Source organism: Pseudophryne corroboree, chromosome 4, assembly GCF_028390025.1.
Source record: "Pseudophryne corroboree isolate aPseCor3 chromosome 4, aPseCor3.hap2, whole genome shotgun sequence".
Classification (NCBI taxonomy): domain Eukaryota; kingdom Metazoa; phylum Chordata; class Amphibia; order Anura; family Myobatrachidae; genus Pseudophryne; species Pseudophryne corroboree.
In genome coordinates this window covers 208,946,733-208,972,124 of record NC_086447.1, presented here as the reverse complement: position 1 = coordinate 208,972,124, position 25,392 = coordinate 208,946,733, and the positions used below count along the sequence as shown (strand labels likewise).

Sequence of the window (25,392 nt, the reverse complement as noted above, 5' to 3'; positions counted from 1 at the left end):
ACTACACATTTCCTTATTAGACTGTGGCTTAGACGACTGCTTCATTCTTGAGAATGGAGGTTTGCATGGCTCTGTTTTCTGCACTACATGCACATCAGCTTCCTTGTGTAACTTTTTGGCTTGAAATCTAGTTATTTCTGCAGATCTACACATAGTCACTGCCTTTTCTAGTGTTAGGTCTTGCTCTCTCAGCAATCTCTCTCTGAGTCCATTATCAGGTATTCCACAGACAATACGATCTCTAATCAGTGAATCCTTTAAATCACCAATCTCACAGGTTTTACTGAGTGACTGCAGCTCTGTAACATACTGATCAAATCCATCTACAGACTTCTGATCACATGTGAAAAACTTATATCTTTCATATGTCACATTTTTTCCTTGGCACAAAGTAATCTTCAAACTTTTGCATTATAGAAGATAGCACCATATTCTGCCCCTCATCAAACTGAAAACTATTATAAATGTCCATCACATCCACTCCTATCACATGGAGGAAAATGGATGCCTTCGTTTTGTCAGCCTCTGAATCAGCTCCACATGCAGTAAGATATATATTAAACCTTTGCTTAAATCTTTTCCAGTTTTCAGACATCAGCATGCCGGTTGGAGGAGCTAGTTTATCCATGGTTACTCACTGTTTGAAGATAGGAGCACACGGCAGGCTTTGCAGACACAGAGTATCACAGCCACAGGCTTCTGCAAGATTCTTTCACACTCTGAGAGCACTAGCAGTCCAAGTTAAACTTCTTCTGACACCATGTTTGGTTCATAAGTTTGTAAATCCAGTCATCAGGACACAGAGACATGTGAGTTCACTGCTGTGCTGCTTTATTCCCTCACCAACTCCAGGCACACTGCACAATAGACCACCCACTTCCCAGCATCCCCCTGGTCCCAGGGACCATCACTAAAGATTCAGGCTTACACCTATTAGTAAGGGAGTGTCTACAAATATTAATAAACTAACATCACAATGATGATGCTGTTAATTACATTATAATGTTGTAAAATAAATTTCATATCTTCGCTGCAAATGATGTAACATGGAGGTGCCTAGATGGCTAACATTCCTACCTCTATTAACTTTGGCCTCACAAATGGAGCAGATGCTTTCACAAACATTGTCAGGATTGGGGTAAAAGTAATGCCATACCCAAGAGGTGTCTTTTTTAGTCTTCTGCCCAGGCATTGCAATGGCTTTCTTTTTATCACGGTCAACAACTGCAGCCACTGGTGGCTGACTTACACAAACAACATCCTCAGTGTCAGATAGTGGTAGTACACACATATCCCCTTCATCCTGTTCCACTTCAACACATGAATCCTCAATTTCTATTGTATCCCCCTCATCATCACCATCTTTACTTGTACTGTTCCCCACATGTGCAGATGGTGCAGAAATGGTGGAAGGAGGTGAAAGAGGCTTCTCTATGAGGACAGTGTGAGAAATGTCAGACTTACACATAGATGATGTGAACATCCCTAAACATTCCTCAAGAATGTCTGATGGTTCTGATTCTGAATGCACAGTTTGTCTTACTGCCTCTACAGCTAACTTTCCTTTTAATGTTATTTCTTTACCAATTAAATGATTTTACATGCCCTGACTTAAGCCCTCTATGCCCCTGGGCATTGGCCTCAGTAGATGACGTTGACGGACTTGTCATGACATGACTGGTGGCAGCACCTGCACCACCACTAGTATGTGCTTCCTGCTCTCCTCTCAATTGTTCGGCCTCCATATCTATCCACAAACACAAATGAAGTGGGGTACAGCACACACCACAATTTGTACAAAAGATACAGTGTCACACAATAGAAATATGAGTCAAAATAGTAATCAAACACTGAGGTTTAATATCACCAACAGGGTCACAAAAATATGTGTACGAGTACAAAATAATAATCAAGCACTGCGGTTTAATTTCAGCAACAGTGTCGCACAATACGTGTATACGTCAGAAATAGTGATCAAACACTGCAGTTTAATTTCACCAACATTGTTGCACAATATGTGTATGAGTATGAAAATATATTACTGTGGTACCACTTTCACCCACAATATCGCATAATATGTATAAAATTGTATAGTACACTGGGGTAAAGCACACACAAAAAAATATTTTACTTATAATTTTGGTTTTTAGCTTTTAATGTGTTAATTTTAGCCCCTGGATGGACAGACAGATCACCCCTTTTAGATACAGCAGACAGAGCACCCCTGGACTGATACTGATAATAGGACACACCAGCCCCTGGATGTTATACTGGGTTAATTTATTTAACACTGGGGCAGAGCCCCTGGAAGTATGGACAGAGCACCCCGTTCAGATACAGCAGACAGAGCACCCTTGGACTGATACAGCAGACAGAGCACCCCTGGACTGATACAGCAGACAGAGCACCCCTGGACTGATACAGCAGACAGAGCACCCCTTCCAGATACACCAACCCCACGCCAGTCAGACAACACAGTACTGAGACAGACACGTCCGTTCAGTACACTCGCCACAGCCGGAGTGAAAATGGTGCAGATCACTAAGGACCTTTATAGAAACCAAAACCCACGAGAATCTGACAGCGGGATGATGACGTTTTACCTCAATTTGGGATCCGAGTAAGGCAGGAAACCCTAAGTCGGACTCGGATCCAGACTCGGATCGGGAAGATCAGGTGAGTCCCGTTCTCGGAGAACCGGACCCGCTCATCTTTAATAGGCAGTCATCTTGACCATCAAGCCCCCATTTGGCGAAATGCGACAATGTGGCATTCTCAAACAGCACATCTGGTCTACCTACATTGCCACTTAGAGGTGCGCAGGAAAATAAGCAATACAGTAGAGGCTTAGCGCAATGTGCGTAGCTTTACATCATGTCAATATATGGCAGCACATCGCCCCTAATTTAATTTACCCCAATGCATCCATAGTCATTTTTTTCTATATCATTTTCTGTGTCTTTAAAAGTGAAATGTATGTAACCATAAGGTTCATAAGCTACTATGAGAAACCACATATTAATCCTTTTTCACGTGTGCTATTCCATTAACTTGCTGTAAACAATACCTTTATAGCGGAGATGAAGGGAAATAGTTCACAGGCACGTAATATGATTTATGTCCAATATGCGTTTGTTCATGAGTTGTTGTTATTATTGATGTCATTGATTTTTTTTGCATGTAGAATGTAATGTACAGAATGTAAACCCTCAAGTAATCTCTAGAATGTAATCTCTAGAATGTGAACTCTCCCCTCTGTATTCTCTACGTAATCATGTAATCTGAGATCTGCAATTATGTAATTATATATATATATATATATATATATATATATGTGCGGTTTAGTTGGCACTCATGCATAGAAAATGTGGCCGGGGTGCCCTCCTTAAATACATGTAAAATGTAAATGACTTGTAGGTGTGAGAGGCAACTCACTGCTCACACGAAACAAATACAGGCGGCACTCCACGGTCTTCAGGAATAAAAAATGTTTATAAGTGATGAACCAACATCTGAGTCCAACACGTTTCAACACCGCGCAGGGTGTTTTTGTCAAGGACAAGTGGTGGTAAAGCAAATATATATATATATATATATATATATAGTAAAGATGATGTGCGGCACTCAGGATTGAAGAAAAGAATCACCACCAGCGTAATGATCAACGTTTCAATTTTACTATGAAAATTGTCATCAGGATCCTGATGACAATTTTCATAGTAAAATTGAAACGTTGATCATTACGCTGGTGGTGATTCTTTTCTTCAATCCTGAGTGCCGCACATCATCTTTACTGCATTTACCTATGGGAAAGTGAGGGCACCAGGGACAAATGCACCAGTTATTGGAGTGCCGGACCGTCTTCTACATATATATATATATATATATATATAGAGAGAGAGAGACATCCAAGAGAAACGGCACTGGAAGCTTGTATCAAGTGATGAATATGTATTGCAGGGTAGACGTTTCGGAGCTCACGCCCCGTCCTCAGTACCAGATACAATAATTGTATCTGGTACTGAGGACGGGGCGTGAGCTCCGAAACCTCTACCCTGCAATACATATTCATCACTTGATACAAGCTTCCAGTGCCGTTTCTCTTGGGTGTCTGTGTGTTTCTATATTCAGGCACGGAGCGGAGTTGTTTTCTTTTGCATTAGAGTGCCAGCTGATATGGACTTTATATATATATATATATACATACATATACATATATATATATATATATATATATATAAAGAGAGAATACTGTGCCACTTGTGATAATAACAACAACAATATTTAAAAGTATTGACACTCCCTAAATCATATACGGCGTCTGCTAACCCCCGAATAATCAGGGATGGTAGTTCCCTGTATAGTAGAATTTGGCAAAAGGGGGGATGGGGGATGAAGCGACCACTGGTGTCTAAAATAAATGAATCTGACAATATATAAATATAAAAGTATTTTACAAATGTATTCACAAAAATTCTAAAAGTAATGTACAAAACTCTAAAAGTAATAAAATTCTAAAAGTAATGTACAAAACTCTCTTTAAAAAAATGGGATAAAAACAATATACACAATTATAAATAGACCGGTAAAGTGCAAAATGCAATAATTGTAAGAGGATTTGGCTTATCTGAGTATGAGGTCACTATCAGGTTGACCAAAGCGTTTCGTCACACAGATTTCATCAATATCTATCTATCTATCTATCTATCTATCTATCTATCTATCTATCTATCTATCTATCTATCCTATCGCTGTGGTCCCTTAGAGAGGGGTAAGCATCAGCACACTCCCTATGTTTGAAGAACCAGGCCGCACTCAGAGGACTGCTGTAGAAATGATGTAGTTTTCAGTGAAAAATCACAATCATAGCTTTGCCATTTTAACTTGCGATTTTTCACTAAAAACTGCATAATTTCTACAGCAGTCCTCTGAGTGCCGCCTGGTTCTTCAAACATAGGGAGTGTGCTGATGCTTACCCCTCTCTAAGGGACCACAGCGATAGTGTATTTACATAAGGAGGGCAACGAGGCAGTTGTCGTATTCTTTGGAGTGCCGACCTATCCAGGTCTCTCTCTCTCTCTCTCTCTCTCTCTCTCTCTCTCTCTATACACACACACACATATGTAAAGTTATGTTCTTGTCTGTACTATTTTGTACTTATATACTTTACTGAATGTTTTACCTCTTTGTACAGCACTGCACAACATTTGTGGTGCCATATAAATAGAAGAAAATAATACTTATAATACTAATAATAATAATAATAAAGATATCAAACTCCTACTTAAGGGGGTATCCAACATATAAGGGTGGGGAGTACATTTAGGAACTGGAGGCAAGTTGAGGGGAGGGGTCTAGCCTGTAGGCGGTGAGCATACATTTAAAAACATACAGAGAGGTGCGGTTTGTGTGTAGCACATTTAACAATTTCCAGACAAGAGGCGTGGAACACATTTAGGGAATGTGCAAAGAAAGTATACAGATAGGGGAGTACAATACAGAAAAAATTGGCAGGGGGAGAGACACATTAAAAAATAGGATTTTAATTACCTACCGGTAAATCCGTTTCTCGTAGTCTGTAGAGGATACTGGGAATCCATTTAGTACCACGGGGTATAGATGGGTTCACTAGGCGCCTTGGGCACTTTAAGAATTTGATAGTGTGCGCTGGCTCCTCCCTCTATGCCCCTCCTACCAGACTCAGCCTAGGAAACTGTGCCCGAGGAGACGGACATACTTTGAGAGAAGGATAGATAAGGAAAGTGGTGAGATTACGAACCAGCACACAGAACAATAGGAAAGCCATGCTAACCAAAACTTGAAAAATGAACAGCAACAGCTGAACAAACCAGAACACTTAACCAAGTAACAGTGCAGGAAAAACGAAGCACCGGGCGGGCGCCCAGTATCCTCTATGGGCTACGAGAAAAGGATTTACTGGTTGGGTAAGTAAAATCCTATTTTCTCTTACGTCCTAGAGGATACTGGGAATCCATTTAGTACCATGGGGAAGTACCAAAGCTCCCAAACCAGGTGGGAGAGTGCTGAGGTTCCTGCAGAACTGACTGACCAAACTGAAGGTCCTCAGAGGCCAGAGTATTGAAATTGTAGTACTTTGCAAACGTGTTCGAACCTGACCAAGTACATATCTGCTCGGCAGAGCTGTAAAGCCGAGACACCCCGGGCAGCCGCCAGGAAGAACCCACCGACCTAGCAGAGCAGGCCTGTACAGATTTTGGAACAGGCAATCCTGCCGTGGAATAAGCATGCTGGTTCGTGAGCTTGATCCAGCGTGCAACAGATTGCTTTTAAGCAGGACACCCAATTTTATTGGGATCATAGAGAACGAACAGTGAGTCGGATTTTCTGTGACGAGCTGTTCTCTTTACATACACCTTCAAAGCCCTCACAACATCCAAAGACTTTGAAGTATCAGAGGTGTCCGTCACAGCCAGAACCACAATAGGTTGGTTGGTGAAACGCGGACACCACCTTAGGAAGAAATTGCTGATGAGTTCTGAGTTCAGCTCTGTCCTCATGGAAAATTAAGTAGGGACTCTTGTGAGACAATGACCCTAGTTCCGACACACGTCTTGCTGAGGCCAAGGCCAATAGTTTGACGGTCTTCCACGTAAGGTACTTTATGTCAACCTCCTGTAACGGTTCAAACCAGTCCAATTGGAGGAATTGCAGCACCAAATTGAGATCCCAAGGTGCCGTGGGAGGCACAAAGGGAGGCTGGATGTGCAGAACACCTTTCAAGAACATCTGGACCTCAGGGAGAGAAGCCAATTGTTTCTGAAAGAAAATAGACAAAGCCGAAATCTGGACTTTAATGGAACCTAGGCGTAGGCCCACATCCACTCCCGACTGCAGAAAAAGCAGGAGACGCCCCAGATGAAATTCCACCGAGGAATATTGTCTGCTCTCACACCAAGAGACATACTTCTTCCATATACGGTGGTAATGTTTAGACGTTACCCCTTTCCTGGCTTGGATCATAGTCGGGATGACCTTGTCAGGAATCCCTCTCCTAGCTAGGATCAGCCGTTCAACCTCCATACCGTTAAACGTAGCCGCGGTAAGTCTTGATAGACAAACAGGCCCTGTTGCAGAAGATCTTCGCGAAGAGCCAGAGGCCACAGATCTTCGAGGAGCATCTACAGAAGATCCACGTACCAGGCCCTTCTTGGCCAGTCCGGAGCAATGAATATTGCTTGAACCTTTTCCCTTCTTATTCTTTTTAGAATTCTTGGAATCAGAGAAAGTGGAGGAAACACGTACACCATCTGGTAGACCCATGGAGTCATCAGAGCGTCTACCGCCACTGCCTGTGGGTCTCTCGACTTGGAACAATACCGCTTGAGCTTCTTGTTGAGACGAGAGGCCTTCATGTTGATTTGTGGATATCCCCACTGACGTGTCAAGCACTTTAACACTTCCGGGTGAAGGCTCCACTCCCCCGGGTGCAGGTCGTGTCTGCTGAGGAAGTCTGCTTCCCAGTTGTCTACTCCCGGAATGAAGACCGCCGACAACGCCACAGCATGTTTTTCTGCCCAGAGGAGAATTTTTGACCCCTCTGACATTGCTGTTGGTTTATGTACATTACCGCCTTTACATAGTCCGACTGGACTTGAATGGCCTGATTCCGAAGTAGTGATGAGGCCTGCAGAAGAGCGTCGTAGATAGTCCTTAGTTCCAGGATGTTTATTGGAAGAACGACTTCCTGACTTGTCCATCTTCCTTGAAACTGCACCCCCTGGGTGACTGCTCCCCAACCTCTGAGGCTTGCGTCCATGGTTAGCAGAATCCAGTTCTGAATCCTGAACCTCCGACCCTCGACGATGTGAGAAGTCTGTAGCCACCACAGAAGGGAGATCCTGGCTCTTGGCGACAGACGGATCCTCTGGTGCATGTGAAGATGGGATCCAGACCATTTGTCAAATAGATCTAGCTGGAAGGGCCTCGCATGAAACCTTCCATACTGAAGCGCCTCGTAAGAGGCCACCATTTTCCCCAGAAGATGAATGCACAGATGCACCGAGATCCGGGTTGGCTTCAGGACAGCCTGAACCATCGACTGGATTTCCATAGCCTTCTCCGCGGGAAGGAACACTCTCTGAGATTCCATGTCCAGTATCATTCTCAGAAAGGTGAGATTTTGGAAAGTTCAGAATCCACCCGTGATCCAGGAGCAGTCTGGTTGAGAGGCGAATACTGTTCATCAACCGCTCCCTGGACGGAAGATCATCCAGGTATGGAATTATGTTCACACCCTGTTTGCGGAGTTGCAACATCATCTCTGCCATTACTTTGGTGAACACCCTCTGTGCCGTGGAGAGACCAAATGGCAGGGCCTGGAGCTGGTAATGGCAGTCCTGCAGTTCAAACCGTAGATAAGCCTGATGAGGTGGCCAGATCGGAATGTGAAGGTACGCATCATTAATATCCAGAGACACTAGGAATTCCCCCTTCTCCAGACCTGAGATCACCGCTCTCAGAGACTCCATCATGAATTTGAACACTCGTAAGTATGGGTTCAATGACTTGATGTTCAAAATCGGCCTTACAGAACCGTCCGGTTTTGGTACTACAAACAGGTTGGAATAATATCCCTTGTTTTGCAGATGAGGTGGAACTGGAACAATAACTTGAGTCTGTACCAGATTTTTAATGGCGTCCTGTAAGGTTATACTTGCTTCCTGTGAAACTGGTAAGCCTGATTTGAAGAATCTGTGAGGTGGGAGCTCATGAAACTCCAGTCTGTAGCCTAAGATCTATGACCCAGGGATCCTGGCATGATGTTGTCCAGATGTGACTGAAAAACTTTAGTGAGGCTCCCACCTGCCGGTCTTCAAGGCATCACGGTCCACCGTCATGCTGGAGGCTTTGCGGAAACAGAACTTGAGCTCTGTTCCTGTGAACCTGCAGTTGCTGGTTTTCGTGGTTTACCTCTAGCACCTCTGGTGGCTGTAGAAGAACCTCTGGTTTTGCCTTTAAAACTTGGCAGTCCGAAAGGACTGTAGATTAGGTCCTGAGTAAGCCTTCCTGGCTGGGGGAGCTGCAGAAGGAAGATACGTGGACTTACCTACAGTAGCTTTGGGGATCCATTTGTCTAGTGTATCTGCAAATAAGGCCTCTCCTGTGAAGGGTAGGCCTTCCACGCCTTTCCTGGAGTCCGCGTCGGCAGTCCACTGGCGTAGCCATTAGCCTCTGCGTGATGACACTGCCATAGCAGTGGTGCGTGCATTAAGCAAGCCTATTTATTTTATGGCTTCCACCATAAAATTTGCAGAGTCCTTTATATGATGCAGGAGTAAAATAATCTCCCCCTTAGGCAAGGTATCGAACCCCTCAATTAGGTTACCCGACCATTTTGCGATGGCCTTGGTAATCCACCCACATGCTATAGTGGGTCTCTGTGCCACCCCAGCAGCTATATACAAAGATTTGAGTGTATTCTCAATTCTAAGATCAGCCGTATCTTTTAGGGAGGCTGCACCAGGGACAGGCAATCCAATTTTCCATGACAGCCTGTATCCACTATCGGTGGATTTTCCCATTTTTTTCTTTCCTCAGGAGGAAAGGGAAAAGATGATATCAACCTTTTAGGTATTTGAAATTTCCTATCAGGAGTAACCCACAGTTCTTCAAATAGGGTATTTAGTTCCTTTGACACAGGAAAAGTGGCTGAGGATTTATTTTTAATATTAAAATAAGATTCCTCAGTCTCCTCTGTTACCTTAGCAGGGATATACAGAATCTCTCTAATAGCTTCTATGAGAGCCTGTATTTTCTGTGACAGAGTAGCCTCCCCCACATCTGCGTCCACCTCCCCCTCCTCCATGTCTGACCCCTCATCATCAGAGTCAGATTGCAGGATATGGGCCAAAGAACGTTTTTGCGGACAAATGGCAGGGTACTGAGACGCTGGTTTGGGTACTGAGTCTGTGTTCATAAACTCAGTCATCGATTGTCTTAAGTATTGCGTCTCTTTCTCATTGCGGGACAATTTAGTACACCTAGGGGTTTTGTTTGGTTCCGCACAGGAGTACAGTAGTAGAAAGAAATATGGGTTAGTACAAGATTTGTAAGAACCTTTGAACTAACCAACAATCACATGCATAACGATCCCTGGGTTGGGGTATCAAATAAATATTGTGAGTTGGCGGTGCTCCCAGAGTCAGTAATAGGGAAGAGAAAAAGAAAGACTCTGTGTTGGGGCACACTTGAAATTTGTTAATTTATTAAAACTTAACTTTTAATTATATTCAGCATAAGAAATGTAGATACAGAAGAATATTCAAATACACAAAATTATAAATAAGTAAATATCCATACAAGAGAATAACAACTCTTGAAAAATTAATTAACAGGAATCCGGGTGGTCCTGATATAAATTAGGAGCAACTATGGTGAAAATATACTGAAAGCATTTGGATACCTAATGGATGTCCAAAATTGATAAGAATAAGAGGCACAAATAAGAATAATTATAATGTAGATCAAAAATTAAAGCGCCAATTAATTACTGGAAATCCCCTGGTGAGGGCTAGTTTGCTACATAGTGGATCCTAAGATGAAAAGACATTGAATATTTCAATAAATTTATTCAAAAAAAGGTTTTTGGAAAAAGAAATTGCCAAAAGATATAAGTAAGTAGGTCATATAATAGATAGAAGAGTTGCCAAAAGATATAGGTAGAAAGATCACATAATAAATAAGAGTGGTAAAAGTCAAAAGGTTGCTCCAACACTTCTGCTGTTTGTTGTCAAATATATGGTTACATTTTTACTGCGCCTGATATTCCCTAGTGGTCACCCAGCTGGGTGCTGATCAGGCTTATCAACGCTTAGCTTCCAAGATCAGATGAGATTGGGCGTAGCCGGTGAAATGTGGCAGTAATTGAACCGATATGGAACAAATGAGAGAGTGTAGTAAATAATGAGCAACAAGAGTACTTCTGCTGTCCAGTTGATAGCACAGATTGTTATGAGCCACGGCTGTGGCTCATTCCTGTTTTGCATTTTGGTTCTGTATTTTATGTTATACTTCTGTTTATGTTCCCCGTGGGTATCATGGGGTGCTCGGAGCTCACCCTTAAGGAGGGGATACTGTTATGAACCACAGGTAGTGGTTCATTTCTATTTTATGTTTATTAAGTTGTCTTGCATGCCAGGATTTCCTGTTGCTCTGTTTTAGTATGCTCTTGTCTGCTGCCGCTGGTTAGTCTGTGTAATTGCAGCTTGTTCCATGTGTTCAGCCTCACCTGGCTGCTAATTGCATCTTGTCAGCTGGAATCATGCAATAGGCCAGCTGCTCTGGATTATTAATTAGGCCTCTCTGTTATATGCTGGCTGATTGCAGTTCACAGACGCTGGTGATATTTCTGGGTTTTCAGTCTGCTTGAGTTCTGAGCTTGGTTCCTGCTAGTTCCTGAGCTTCCTGTTTGCCTGTGTCTGCTGCAGAGAGTTCCTAGTCCCGGTCTTTTCGGTTGTTCCTGTCCTCAGAGATCCTGTACTCGGAAGTTACCATCTGTTTCTGGAGTCTGACCGAGCACCTTTAACATCTGGTGGTGTTCGTGAGTCGCGGCGCAGCCGTGTGTTGCGGCTTGTCCGCTTCTGTTTATTATTTTGTTTAATTGTGTTCTGGAGCTTTGCGGAGGATTCCGCTTCCACAGATCCACTCTGGTGTCCGGCAGAGCCGGATAGGAGTGTCGGATCAGTGGATCCTTGGTTGTCCTTTTTCCTGGCGGCTAGTCCGCACATACCTTTTGATTTAGTTAGTTAGCTTGTAACCCCTGGCCTGGTTGCTTAGTCAGAGGGCCCCTTGTTATCACCCTGTCTCGGACTTCCCCTTGTCTCCCATTAAGACCTGCGGGGGCATCGGGGTTGGGCAGACATAATCCGCCCTTCGAACGCGGCTGCCATGAGCTCAAGCAACCATAGTCTCGCAGGGGATTTCTGATAACACGGGCGAGACAACGGAGTTAGGGCGCCAGGGGTTACTAGGCTATCCAGCTCCCACAACCAGCTTATTTTCCTGTACTCAGATCCCTGCCATAAGATCTCCTCCGGTCTGGAGTACAGGAATCATAACATTATCACCAGCCATACCACAAAAAAAGAAATAAAACCTTTTTTCTTTTTTGGCCCAGTCCAGTGTCTAGTCTAGAATCCAGTCCTGTCTAGAATCCGGTGTTTAGAATCCAGTCCGGTGTTTAGAATCCAGTCCGGTGTTTAGAATCCAGTCCGGTGTTTAGAATCCAGTCCGGTGTTAAAAAAAAAAAAAGTCTTGATTTGTTTAGCAAAATTTAGTCTTGTCTTGTCTTGTCTTGTCTTGCCTTGTCTTGCCTTGTCTTAAATCCTCCTATGTCTACTATGCAAGCCCTGCAGGCATCTCTCGAAGCCCTGAACTCTGTATTCAGTGCTTTGAGACCAGAGCGACTACAAGTTTGGCAGCAATCCCTAAAGCAACTGCAAAACCTTCTGACTAAAATCTTGCTCATTTTGCCAGAAGTCGTTGAGAGTACATCTATCTCTAAAGAGACTCTTGTTCACAGTATGGTGACAAGAGAATCCTCTGGTTTAATTGAAGAGAAAAGGTTTAAAAGTTTTCTGCGGCCCAGGCTCTCAGAAGAGGAGCGTCTGCGTCGCAGAAACTTAAACTTATGCCTATATTGTGGGGGTTTAGGCCATTATCTGCAGACCTGTGAGTTGCGCAAGCCAAAGTGTGGTGACGAGTCTTGCCCTCTGGCCAAGTTGAGTCATGATACAAGACCTACTCCTGTCTCTACTGTGGCAGAGGTACTTGTCACACAACCCACACAAAAAAGCTCTCTGTCCTATAATTGGGGTCCTTGGGCAAGGGAGCCCCATTATAGATTCAGGAATCAAAAGAGAATGTTTCTCTCCTCTCTTGAGGTTCCTGTGGAAGCGGAGTTGCAAGTCCCTGGAGGGGTGCCCGATGCCCAGGGTCCTGGAGGGGTGCCCGATGCCCAGGTTCCTGGAGTGGTGCCCGATGCCCAGGGTCCTGGAGTGGTGCCCGATGCCCAGGGTCCTGGAGTGGTGCCCGATGCCCAGGGTCCTGGAGTGGTGCCCGATGCCCAGGGTCCTGGAGTGGTGCCCGATGCCCAGGGTCCTGGAGTGGTGCCCGATGCCCAGGGTCCTGGAGCGGTGCCCGATGCCCAGAGTGCTGGAGCGGTGCCCGATGCCCAGAGTGCTGGAGCGGTGCCCGATGCCCAGAGTGCTGGAGCGGTACCCGATGCCCAGAGTGCTGGAGCGGTACCCGATGCCCAGAGTGCTGGAGCGGTACCCGATGCCCTAGCTTATAGAGGGACATCAAATATTATAGTTCAGGTGTCCATACCGGAAGGGGTCTCAGAAGCTGTTACCCCAGGTAGGGATTTGAAAAGCGCAATCCCAGAAAGGGTATCTAAAACCATAGTTCTTGAAGGGAACTCGAGAAGCAAAACCCCAGAAGGGATCTTTGAAGTAATATCCCCAAGTGGGGTCTCGAGAGACGCAGCCCCAAAGAAGGGTCTAGAAGTCGCTTCCCCAGGAAAGAACTTAAGAAGCATAGCATTAGTGGAGGATCTGAACGTTATGGCTTCAGCAAAAGTCCCGGAAGTCATAGTCCCGGGAGAACTTTCGATAATTATCGACTCAGAGAGGGAGGCCGATGGCCCGATCCCAGTCAGGGAGGCCAACGGTCCGGTCCCAGTAAAAGAATCCGAGGTGCTGACCCCAGCGGGGTTCCCGGAGGCCACTGCCCCAGCGGGGTTCCCGGAGGCCACTGCCCCAGCGGGGTTCCCGGAGGCCACTGCCCCAGCGGGGTTCCCGGAGGCCACTGCCCCAGCGGGGTTCCCGGAGGTCACTGCCCCAGCGGGGTTCCCGGAGGCCACTGCCCCAGGTGGGGTTCAGAGAGTCACTGCCCCGGGTGGGGTTCAGAAAGTCACTGCCCCGGGTGGGGTTCAGAAAGTCACTGCCCCGGGTGGGGTTCAGAAAGTCACTGCCCCGGGTGGGGTTCAGAAAGTCACTGCCCCGGGTGGGGTTCAGAGAGTCACTGCCCTGGGTGGGGTTCAGAGAGTCTCAGCCTCAAGTAAGGTCAATAGTGACCAGGTACTAGCAAAGCACTTCAGTCAGTCAGATGGGAAGGAAACAGATCCTGACTCTGATATCTCAACATCCATAATCTTTGATGGGGACTTAGCCCAATTTCTGGCGCTTTACAAACACTATTACATTATTATGTTGTCTAGACCATTTCTGGGCATCACTCCAGAGAACCTTGTGCTCTATCTTATTTATTCTTTTAAAGGAGAGCCTTTTGAGTGGGTGACCAGCCTAATGAAAGCTGAAGATCCCATTCTTCAGGATCCCCCAGCATTCAGTGATGCAATTATTAAAAGATATGGTTCCAAAGAAATTGGTTCAGGTTCCTCTAAGTCACCCGTCTTGTCTTCTGAGATTCCACCAAATACTGTAAACTCGGCACAAGAGTCCCAGCCCGTTGTTTTGACTGCAGGATGTGCTTTTCTGACTTCTTCTTCTTCTAATAATAGTACTTTGCCAGAAAGTTCAGCTCCCAAGGGTAAGAAACCTGTCTCTGATTTGAACGCAGCCTTGTTGGGTGGTACCATCAGTTCAGACAATGTTTGGGGAATTACCTTGGTCAGACCTAAAGAGCTTTGTAAAAAGAAGAAGAAGAAAAAGAAATAATTTTTGACTCTTGCCTTGATAAAAAAAAAAAAAAAAAAAAGATTTTTTTCCCTTATCTTGTGTCCAGTGGCCACCGTCAGGGGGAGGGCACTGTTACAAGCTGTGGTTGCAGCTTGTTTCTGTTTTCGTGTCTGTTTGACCAATGTGTCAGGTTTTTTTTTTTTTTGTATCCCTTGTTCTGGATAGTCTGAATTTTGGGGTCTTTTGACCCCTCCTCAAGAGGGGGGTAATGTTATGAGCCACGGCTGTGGCTCATTCCTGTTTTGCATTTTGGTTCTGTATTTTATGTTATACTTCTGTTTATGTTCCCCGTGGGTATCATGGGGTGCTCGGAGCTCACCCTTAAGGAGGGGATACTGTTATGAACCACAGGTAGTGGTTCATTTCTATTTTATGTTTATTAAGTTGTCTTGCATGCCAGGATTTCCTGTTGCTCTGTTTCAGTATGCTCTTGTCTGCTGCCGCTGGTTAGTCTGTGTAATTGCAGCTTGTTCCATGTGTTCAGCCTCACCTGGCTGCTAATTGCATCTTGTCAGCTGGAATCATGCAATAGGCCAGCTGCTCTGGATTATTAATTAGGCCTCTCTGTTATATGCTGGCTGATTGCAGTTCACAGACGCTGGTGATATTTCTGGGTTTTCAGTCTGCTTGAGTTCTGAGCTTGGTTCCTGCTAGTTCCTGAGCTTCCTGTTTGCCTGTGTCTGCTGCAGAGAGTTCCTAGTCCCGGTCTTTTCGGTTGTTCCTGTCCTCAGAGATCCTGTACTCGGAAGTTACCATCTGTTTCTGGAGTCTGACCGAGCACCTTTAACATCTGGTGGTGTTCGTGAGTCGCGGCGCAGCCGTGTGTTGCGGCTTGTCCGCTTCTGTTTATTATTTTGTTTAATTGTGTTCTGGAGCTTTGCGGAGGATTCCGCTTCCACAGATCCACTCTGGTGTCCGGCGGAGCCGGATAGGAGTGTCGGATCAGTGGATCCTTGGTTGTCCTTTTTCCTGGCGGCTAGTCCGCACATACCTTTTGATTTAGTTAGTTAGCTTGTAACCCCTGGCCTGGTTGCTTAGTCAGAGGGCCCCTTGTTATCACCCTGTCTCGGACTTCCCCTTGTCTCCCATTAAGACCTGCGGGGGCATCGGGGTTGGGCAGACATAATCCGCCCTTCGAACGCGGCTGCCATGGGCTCAAGCAACCATAGTCTCGCAGGGGATTTCTGATAACACGGGCGAGACAACGGAGTTAGGGCGCCAGGGGTTACTAGGCTATCCAGCTCCCACAACCAGCTTATTTTCCTGTACTCAGATCCCTGCCATAAGATCTCCTCCGGTCTGGAGTACAGGAATCATAACACAGATTCTCTGATACTAAAAGCATTGCAGAGAGTGGTCTGGCATCTGGATGAGAGGGTACAGAATTTTAAGGTGGTATAAAGAATAGGATGAGGGCTCCACCTTCTGCTGTCTACTGTCTTAGAAATTATAGCGGACAGTGGATGAGAGGGGTGGGTTGAGCTCACCTATTGAATGAAGATTTGAAAAAAGTTTAGTACACTAAGAGATAGCATTTAAATTGAAACACTGAATGTGTCACAAGACCAGTGGTCAGAAGATAGAAAGAAATAGCATAGATTAAGTTGCAGTATGAAAGTTTATAGATTTAATTAGTGACAGAAAAAAAACAGTCAATAATTATCAGTTTAAGTGACTGCTTTTTTGTCACTAATTAAATCTATAAACTTTCATACTATGGAATCCAGCCAAGCTAGTTCTGCCCCGCTAGCCTGGGAGGGTGCACTGCACTGAGTATACTGTAGTGAACCCCCTGGAGAAGAGGAACACTGTGCCTTACATGAAACACACTCTTTGCCTGACATACTGTGACAGTGACAGCACACACACAAACACACACACACACAAACACACACACACACAAACACACACACAAACACACACACACACACACACACACACACACAGATTAAATGCACAATTAACCCACAAAGAGCCCTTCAAGAGAGACACAGAGATAGCCTGGAGCCAGCATACAGCGCCCTTACTGCTAATGCCAAGCTTAGCCGGGTTGCAGACTAAGGACCCAGATTGGGGACTTAGTACATTAGTAAGCGCTCCCCCCCCTGCTATGACACCCTGGTACCGCTGAGGTAATCTGGAGTCTCTCCGGAGGAGCTGCGCTTCCCTGTCAGTCAGCGTCTGTGTCCACTGCAGAGGGAAAATGGCCCTGGTGAGCAGCTGGATCCGCTCATAGTGAAGCCCCACCCCTTCAATGGCACACGGTCTTCCCGCTTTTTTTACTGGCTGAGGTCATTTTTAGTGCTTAAAATGGAGTCAGACAGGGGGGGCGTGGCCAGGGGGGGCATGGAGTAGCACTGCATTGTGCAGCTCTCCAGCCACAATATCCTATAGTTATATCCTCTATTTTTCGCCCGGGGCTGCTTTTTGGACCATAACTGTTTAAAGTATTGGTGCCCCCCCTGGTGTGGAATTCAACCGGTTGCTACTGTTTACTGACCCGTTTGGAGCCGTCTTGTGAAGGTGCCCTGGTGTGAGCTGGGCCCGCGCGTGAAGTCCGGCTCTCCTGCTTCTCACCACCGCCCGCTGCAGCCAGCCGCGGCAATTACGAGCGGGTGTGAGGAGGAAGCGCCCGCCGCTCCGTCTGGCTGTGTGAGCGCCTGAAGCGCTCTTTGAACGGCTGCCCTGCCTGTCCTGCATTGTCTGCCACTGCCATCCCGCGGACCGCTCCTGGCAGTGGCACACTGAGTGAGTAATAATACTACATAATAAATCAGATAATACGGAGATCTTAGTTGCGTATATCTGCAGATATAGGGTTAAGCCCCCAGGCCGATCGACAAGGATTTTCCCTATCACTTTGTATATATTTTTGTATTTTAATCACACTTCACTTATATAGCACTTCTGTGCTTCTTATTAACCCTTATTAACTTTCACCTGTGTGCTGACCTGGGGTAGCCGACCTGTGCCGGCATGATGGGGTCCTGCACCCCGGACCCATACCTAGTATTAGGGACCCCCAGTCGATCGGCCTGGGGGCTTAACCCTATATCTGCAGATATACGCAACTAAGATCTCCGTATTATCTGATTTATTATGTAGTATTATTACTCACTCAGTGTGTGCATTAGGGAACACAAATTGTTTTTTCTTACACAGAATTACCCCTCCCTTTTAGCACCTGACTGATATTACATCTGATTGAGCATCTTTCCAATATTTGTGCATTGTATTTAGAGAGGCATGGATGGGTCAGCATTAGGAAGGATTGCTGACTCGAGTGCCATTGGGGAAGCCAGGGGTATCTCCAGGTAAGCTGGCTCTCAGATGCTGTAGGAGCCATTATCATGTGGCCTTACACTGGGCATTTAGACCTAGACATATATGTAATTATTTATAGGGTGAGGGTGGGTGTGGGGTGCGGTGGCCCCTGTGTCGGTATGGCTGGGTGGCTTCAGGTCGGCACACCCTAACACTTTATTAACACTCATGATTTTCCCTATCACTTTGTATATATTTTTGTATTTTAATCACACTTCACTTATATAGCACTTCTGTGCTTCTTATTAACCCTTATTAACTTTCACCTGTGTGCTGACCTGGGGTAGCCGACCTGTGCCGGCATGATGGGGTCCTGCACCACGGACCCATACCTAGTATTAGGAACCCCCAGTGATGGAGAAGCCTTGTCGATCGGCCTGGGGGCTTAACCCTATATCTGCAGATATACGCAACTAAGATCTCCGTATTATCTGATTTATTATGTAGTATTATTACTCACTCAGTGTGCATTAGGGAACACAAATTGTTTTTTCTTACACAGAATTACAACTCCCTTTTAGCACCTGACTGATATTACATCTGATTGAGCAGCTTTCCAATATTTGAGCCTGTGCTAGGTGTACTGGGGGTTGGTTGTGGTGCATGTGCCCTCTCCCCCCTCCTATTGCTCTGGTTTATACAGCTCTCTGTTCCTGCTCATATTGCTGCAGGGAGTGTGCTCCTTTGCCAAGCCTGGGAGATGCTGTTGTGGAATTGGCTCTCCGTGCCCTACAGAAGCTGGTCAGTTGGGATACTGCTTAGCTCCCTGGCCCATATCCATCAAGCTACACTGAGCCGATATTCCGCAATACAGCCAGGAACTACCCTGTGTCTATATATATTTACCGCATCTGCTGGCCTTTTATAGTGCGTTGGTGCATGCACCCCCCCTCTTTGCCTGCCTTTGCTTTGATATATACTGCTGGTCGGTTGTTGCGGCATCGTGTTATCCAAAATGGTGAGGGGCCACCAGCACAGTGCGGCGGCGGGTACGATGGAGAAGTTTGTCCGTAACCCCGGTCCTCAGCAGCAGAGGGGAGAGACTGTAAAATCTGAGGCATCACCCCCATCTCCTGCTTATAGTTCTGCCTCCTCTGATCCACCAGATGCTGCATTACAGAGAGTATTGGACGCGGTGACTGCTAGTGAAGCTCGTTTGGCTGATAAAATCGGGCAGGTGCAGTCTGACCTTTCCATTATTCATCAGGATCTCCAGCGGGTGAGGGAGAGGGTTGGAGAGGCCGAGACCCGTATCTCTAATGTTGAGGATTCTGTCACCCCGCTGGGACGTCGTACTGATGCTTTGGAATCTCAGATGACTGATGTGCGCAAAAAGCTGACGGATATGGAGGGACATTTACGGCGCAACAATATCCGCTTCATCGGCCTACCTGAGAAGGAGGGCTCATCTCCTGAAGAGTTTCTCGAGAAGTGGCTCCGGGATGCCTTTGGGTCTGAAGAATTTTCGTCTTACTTCACCGTAGAACGAGCTCATAGAGTTCCAATGCGCCCGTTGCCTCCGGGGGCCCCACCCCATACCTTCATTGCCAGATTCCTTCATTTCCGTGACCGGGACATTGTTCTGAAACTTGCTCGCACGAAAGGCCCTTTAAAATGGAATGAGTCGCCGGTTTCGGTCTTCCCGGACTTCGCGGTGGATGTACAAAAAGATAGGGCTCAATTCTTGCCTGTTAAAAGGAGGCTCCGTGAACTTGATTTGCCATATGCTATGCTCTTTCCATCGAGACTGCGGGTGGTGGCTGATGGTGAAACAAAATTCTTTGCGACTCCTCGTGAGGCTATGATGTGGCTGGACAGACGCTTCCCGGCAAGGCGTGCTCTTGCTGATCCTTGATTTTTCCATGTAGCTCTGGTTGCAGGACTTTTGCTGTGTCGAATGTGGATATATGCTATCTCCTGTGGGGCTGCAGGATGAGGGAGTGTTTAACAGTTGCATGTTTCTTTCTCCTCTTCTGCTGCTCTGTTTCATTTGTTTGGATATGTTAATTATTTTTTTGTTTAAATATTCTGACATGGGTTTTGTTTTGATTTTTTTTTTTGGGGGGGGGGGAATATATATGGTTCTACATTATCCGTATATGTTTTATTTTGTGTGTTATACAGTCCCGGGGGGAGAATCTATATGACTCACCCTTAATTTTTTCAGGGGTGCTGTGGTTGGTAAACAACAAAACAAATGAAAGGACTGCGCTTTACGCTATTTGATATCCAAGCTGCTATGGGGGTAAGAAAAGAGGGGGGAATCCACGTTTCCCAACAGCAATACAGTACACAAAAATAACCTCCAAGCGCTAAAGTCTCAAATAATAATTATGCACTCTTGATTTTAAATTAAGATTATTTTATTATTTTAAAAGTTTTTATCATATATGTACAGAAATTCATTTATTGTATAGATATGTAAATGTATAAATTAAAATATATGCTGTGGTTGGTGGCTGGAAGCTATCTCCCTTTTTTCCCAAGAGCCATTATATTCTTGGCCTCGTTTAGGGTGTGCCTGCACCACTTCATGCTGCAACGGATTTTTGTTTGTTTTATTTTGTAGGAATTTGTATTTTGTTCTGGGATCCAAGTATGCTACTTGTTGGGGGTGGTATACAGGGTGGGGGGAGGAGTGTTGTTCCAGGTTGTGGTTATTTTATGTGTGGATGTTTAAGGTTTGATTGTATGTGGATTGCTGCTGTATTTTTTAGGCACTGGTGTCCGGCAATTGTACATTTGCATGGCGGATTTGGCTGGCTGCGGGGTATTGTCCTTATTATGTTTTTTTATTTCTTATGGCTGGGCGTAAAGTGATGTTGTGGAATGTGAGAGGGCTTTATGATACAATTAAGAGGTCCCTGGTACTTCGACAAATTAGGCAAAGTACTGCTGACGTTGTCTGTCTTATGGAAACTCATCTGGTGGGCGGTAGGATTCTGTCTTTAAAGAAACCCTGGGTGGGTTGGGCGTTCCATTCGATGCACACCTCTGCCTCTCGCAGCGTTTCGGTTCTCATTAGAAGGACCGTCCCCTTTGTGTTGGAGTCTATACAAACAGATCCCTGGGGCAGATATGTATTTTTGAAATGTAGATTATATTATGTTCCTGTACACCTCCTAGCTGTGTATGTGCCTCCCCCTTACTCTCCCGATGTTCTTAAGAAGGCGGCTGGGTTTATGGCCTCTTTTCCGGGGATATCTGTTATCTGCCTGGGGGATTTCAATAATGTATTAGATGTGGCACTGGACAGATTCTCTGCTTCTCCTTCCTCTGCGCATCCTAGGAAATCCGCTTTTGCTGATGTTGTGTCGGGGTTGGGCCTGGTTGATCCCTGGAGATTGAGACATCCGTTTCTTAAACAGTATTCGTGTTTCTCTCACTCTCAGTCGTCGTTCTCTAGGATTGACCTGGCCCTCCTCTCGAGCGACATGGTTCACCGGGTTAGTGATATTATATATGAGACTAGGGGTATATCGGATCAATCCCCCTTGACCTTTACCCTAGATTTCCACTGTTCTAGGGGCCAGGCGGTATGGAAGTTTAATCCGTTTTGGCTTGTACATATGGGAGATGGCTCTGAATTGGTAGCCGCATGGCGGGAATTCTTTGAGATGAATAATGCCGAAAACTCTATTTCTAATTTGTGGGACACGTTCAAGGCGTTTCTGAGGGGTACTTTGATCAAACGGGTGTCTAATTTGAAGTCCTTCTAGAGGCGTCGGGAGGCTGGGCTGGAGGCCTAGAGTGCCGCTGCGGAAACACAATATTTGCGGGACTCCCTGGATAGTTCTAGATTAACCTGGCTCTCGGCCCAAAGGGAATGGAAAGATTATTTAATGGAAAAGACTCAGCATAGACTCCTTTTTTCTTCCCATACCTTTTATGCTACTGGCGATAGGCCTGGGTCGTATCTGGCTTCCATGCTAATGTTGTGATTGAGATTATGGCCTCGGATGGTACTACTCTGACGCAGACTCCACAGATTGTGTCGGAGTTTGTGTCATATTATAGCTGTCTGTATGGTTCCAAACTAGACTGTACTCCGTCGCAACTGGACGAATATTTAGATACTGTTTGTTTCCCCTCTTTGTCCTGTGAAGCTTATGATCTTTTGGAGGCACCCATTTTGCCTGAGGAAATTATGGCCACTGTTAAGGTCTCTCCTAGTGGTAAAGCTTCGGGGTCAGATGGTATACCGTCCGAGTTATATAAGCAACATTTGGATTTTTTTGTCCCTCACCTACTTGAGTTGTATAACCAAATCTTTGCACATGAGTCTCTCCCTCTGTCAATGGCAGAGGCATTGATTGTGGTTCTTCCTAAACCTGACAAGCACCATAAGAAAGTTGAGTCCTATCGCCCTATATCTCTTTTGCCCACTGATGTAAAAATTTTGGCCAAGGTCCTGGCGGGTAGATTGAATACGGTTACCTCTCATATAATACACCCGGATCAGACGGGATTTATGCCCAATAAATCGACATCCATTAATCTTAGACGTTTATTCACTCACTTGCAGATTCCCCGTGAAGACTCTTTCTCCTCCATAATTGTTTCATTAGATGCCGTTAAGGCCTTTGATTCTGTGGAGTGGGACTATTTGTGGGAAATCATGCGTAGATTTGGTATAGGCCCAAATTTTATTAAATATGTTCGTTTAATGTACTCCTCTCCCTCAGCCAGAGTGGCGGTGAATGGTTTTGTGTCTCACTCCTTTCCATTGTCCAGAGGTACACGACAGGGATGCCCATTGTCCCCTACCCTGTTTGCTATGGCTATTGAACCCCTTGCATGCCTTTTGAGGGCAGACGGGGGGATTTCTGATTTTAAATTGGGTACTCGGGAGGATAGAGTAGCCCTATACGCTGACGATATTCTGCTATTTGTGGATCGCTATGCTGAGTCTATGCCTAGGATTTTAGAAATTATTAACGAGTTTGGGCGCTACTCTGGGCTTCTAATTAATTGGGAGAAATCCTTTATTATCCCGCTTCGGGGTGAGATTCCTGCCTCCCCACTAATTACTCTTCCATTGAGGTGGGTGGACTCTTTCAAATATCTGGGTATTTGGGTGTCTAATGATCCCCGGAAATTCACCTCCCTTAACATCACTCCTCAAATAACGTTCCTTCGAGATAGAGTGAAGACCTGGGGGAAGCTACAGTACCTTTAACGGTCACAGGGAGAGTCAATTTGATAAAAATGGTTTTCCAGCCCAAACTTCTATATATTTTACAGCAGTCCCCTATTTATATCCCTCAGAAGATCTTCAAACAAATAGATGGTTTACTTTCCTCTTTGATTTGGGCTAGTAAGCGGGAACGCCTGAGACTTGATACCCTGACCAGGACACGGGAATTGGGGGGTTTGGCTCTTCCCAACTTCCGGTTTTACTATTACGCGGCGCAGCTGACGTATATCTGGGAATGGGTTAACGATCTTGATGCCTCGGCCTTACACTCACTGATGCTGTTACAAGATTACCCTGGTGGTTCCCCACTACAACTACTCCTTTGCGGCAGTGTCAAAATGTCTGCACTGCCACTTATAAAACAATCCATTTTGATTTGGAAATTGGTGCACTCTGTGATGCAAGGTCACGGTATTTATCCTGACACCCCATTAGATAATATTTATGGTCTGCCGGAACTGTGTCAGCTTCAAGTCCGGGAGGTCTGGGGGAGGTGGGGAGTGTACTCTTTGGGCCATTTGTATAATGATGGGACGCTTAAGTCATTTCAGCAACTTCAACAAGAGTATAATGTCCCTCAAGGGTTTTTCTTTCGGTTCCTCCAGCTGCGACATGCTCTGGCCGCCCAATTTCCCGATGGCCCGCCAATCCTCGCTGACTCCCCGGTCAAATCAATGTTGCAGACACTAGAATCAGGACACTTAGTTTCTAGGATATATGGCCGTATACTCCAGATGCACCATACTGACCCTCTTGTCTCTCTTAGGATTAAGTGGGAGTCAGATGTCGGGTTGTTGTCAGACGATATATGGAGGGATGCTTTGGGGTCCCATCGGATCTCAACTTCTTCCGTTAGATACCAGCAGATACAATTCTATATATTGCATAGGGTATATATGACCCCAGTGATGCTGGCACATAATGGGGGATCTCATAATTCGAAGTGCCCTAAATGTGGAAACCTGGGGGCTTACTTTTGGCATTTGCTTTGGTCATGCCCTGCGATGTCGATGCTTTGGAAAGAAGTCATACGTGTCATAATTGATACAGGTATTCCCTCTCCCGTATTTACGCCTGTAACATGTGTATTGTTGTTAGGATCTCCTGCTCTGTGCTGCCACGTCGCCATGGCAACCGGGAGGCAAGTGTTAGCGAAGTAACCTGAGCGCAGCTGATACTCCGGTACGGGTTTTTACTGTGTAGTGGTTACAGGCTATGTGCACGGCAGGGAATCCGGCGCTGGTTTTGTGCTCACAGTCTGTGAGGTCTGAGTGGGGCGTGGACAGCACCTGCTATATAAACCATCCTCTCAGGCTAGGCAAATGCTGCTGAATCTTTGTTTGTTAGTCAGTTCCAGAGAGTTAGCTAGTAATGTGTGACTTTGTATTTACTTGTTGCTTACTGCGAATAGGCCTTGGGATTCGGTACTTCATTCTGCCAATCCGGACCTACCAGTAAGACTGGAGTCAGTTGTTTGACCTGCTGGGGTTCTTTTGCTATTCTGTGAACCCAGCAGGTTTGCGGCTGTACTCTCAGACCTGCTTGCTTAATCCTCCCTCACTGTGCAGGGCGTCCAGGTGTCAGTTTAGTGGCAGTAAGCTGAACCTGTGCCCTGCAAGTGGGGGTTAGGATTGTGGATACTCTCCTTGTGTCTATATTTCTATCTCTGACCAAGGAGTTTATTCCCACACCCGTTGGTAACCCTTTGGGGTTTTTTCTGTTGCTCTTAGCAACATCATTTCAGGTGCTCCACATGTTAAATCACTACACCTCGCTTCATTGTCCGCTCTATTCCATCTGAGCATTCCTGACACTAGGGAGACACCCAATTCCTGAGCCTTTGGGCTTCTCCGTTCACTTTGTGTTTATTAGTTATTCCATCACCTCCTGTGTATGTTATGTTATACTGTCTGTGAGTTCGTTTGCTTCGCTTCCCTCTCTGTTCATACACCGGTATACTCCTGTTAGCACTGGTGTGCGTAACATATTCAGCAGCCCTACTCCTGTTGAAATTTTGTGGGAATATGGAGCATACCCCTCAAAATACTTTGCAACAGGTGGTCGATCAGGTGCAGGTCCTGACTCGACAATTTAATGAGATGTCCATTAAAATGAACACCCCGCAGGCCG

The 25,392-nt window shown here is 45.6% G+C and overlaps 1 long non-coding RNA gene and 1 pseudogene across 1 annotated transcript in view; both read right to left on the bottom strand.

The window, feature by feature from the left end:
- Positions 1 to 25,392, bottom strand: part of LOC134909223 (uncharacterized) — a 149,161-nt gene that overhangs the window by 99,737 nt on the left and 24,032 nt on the right. The gene's annotated exons all lie outside the window — the stretch shown is intronic.
- LOC134912707 (5S ribosomal RNA) lies at positions 10,789 to 10,907 on the bottom strand (annotated as a pseudogene).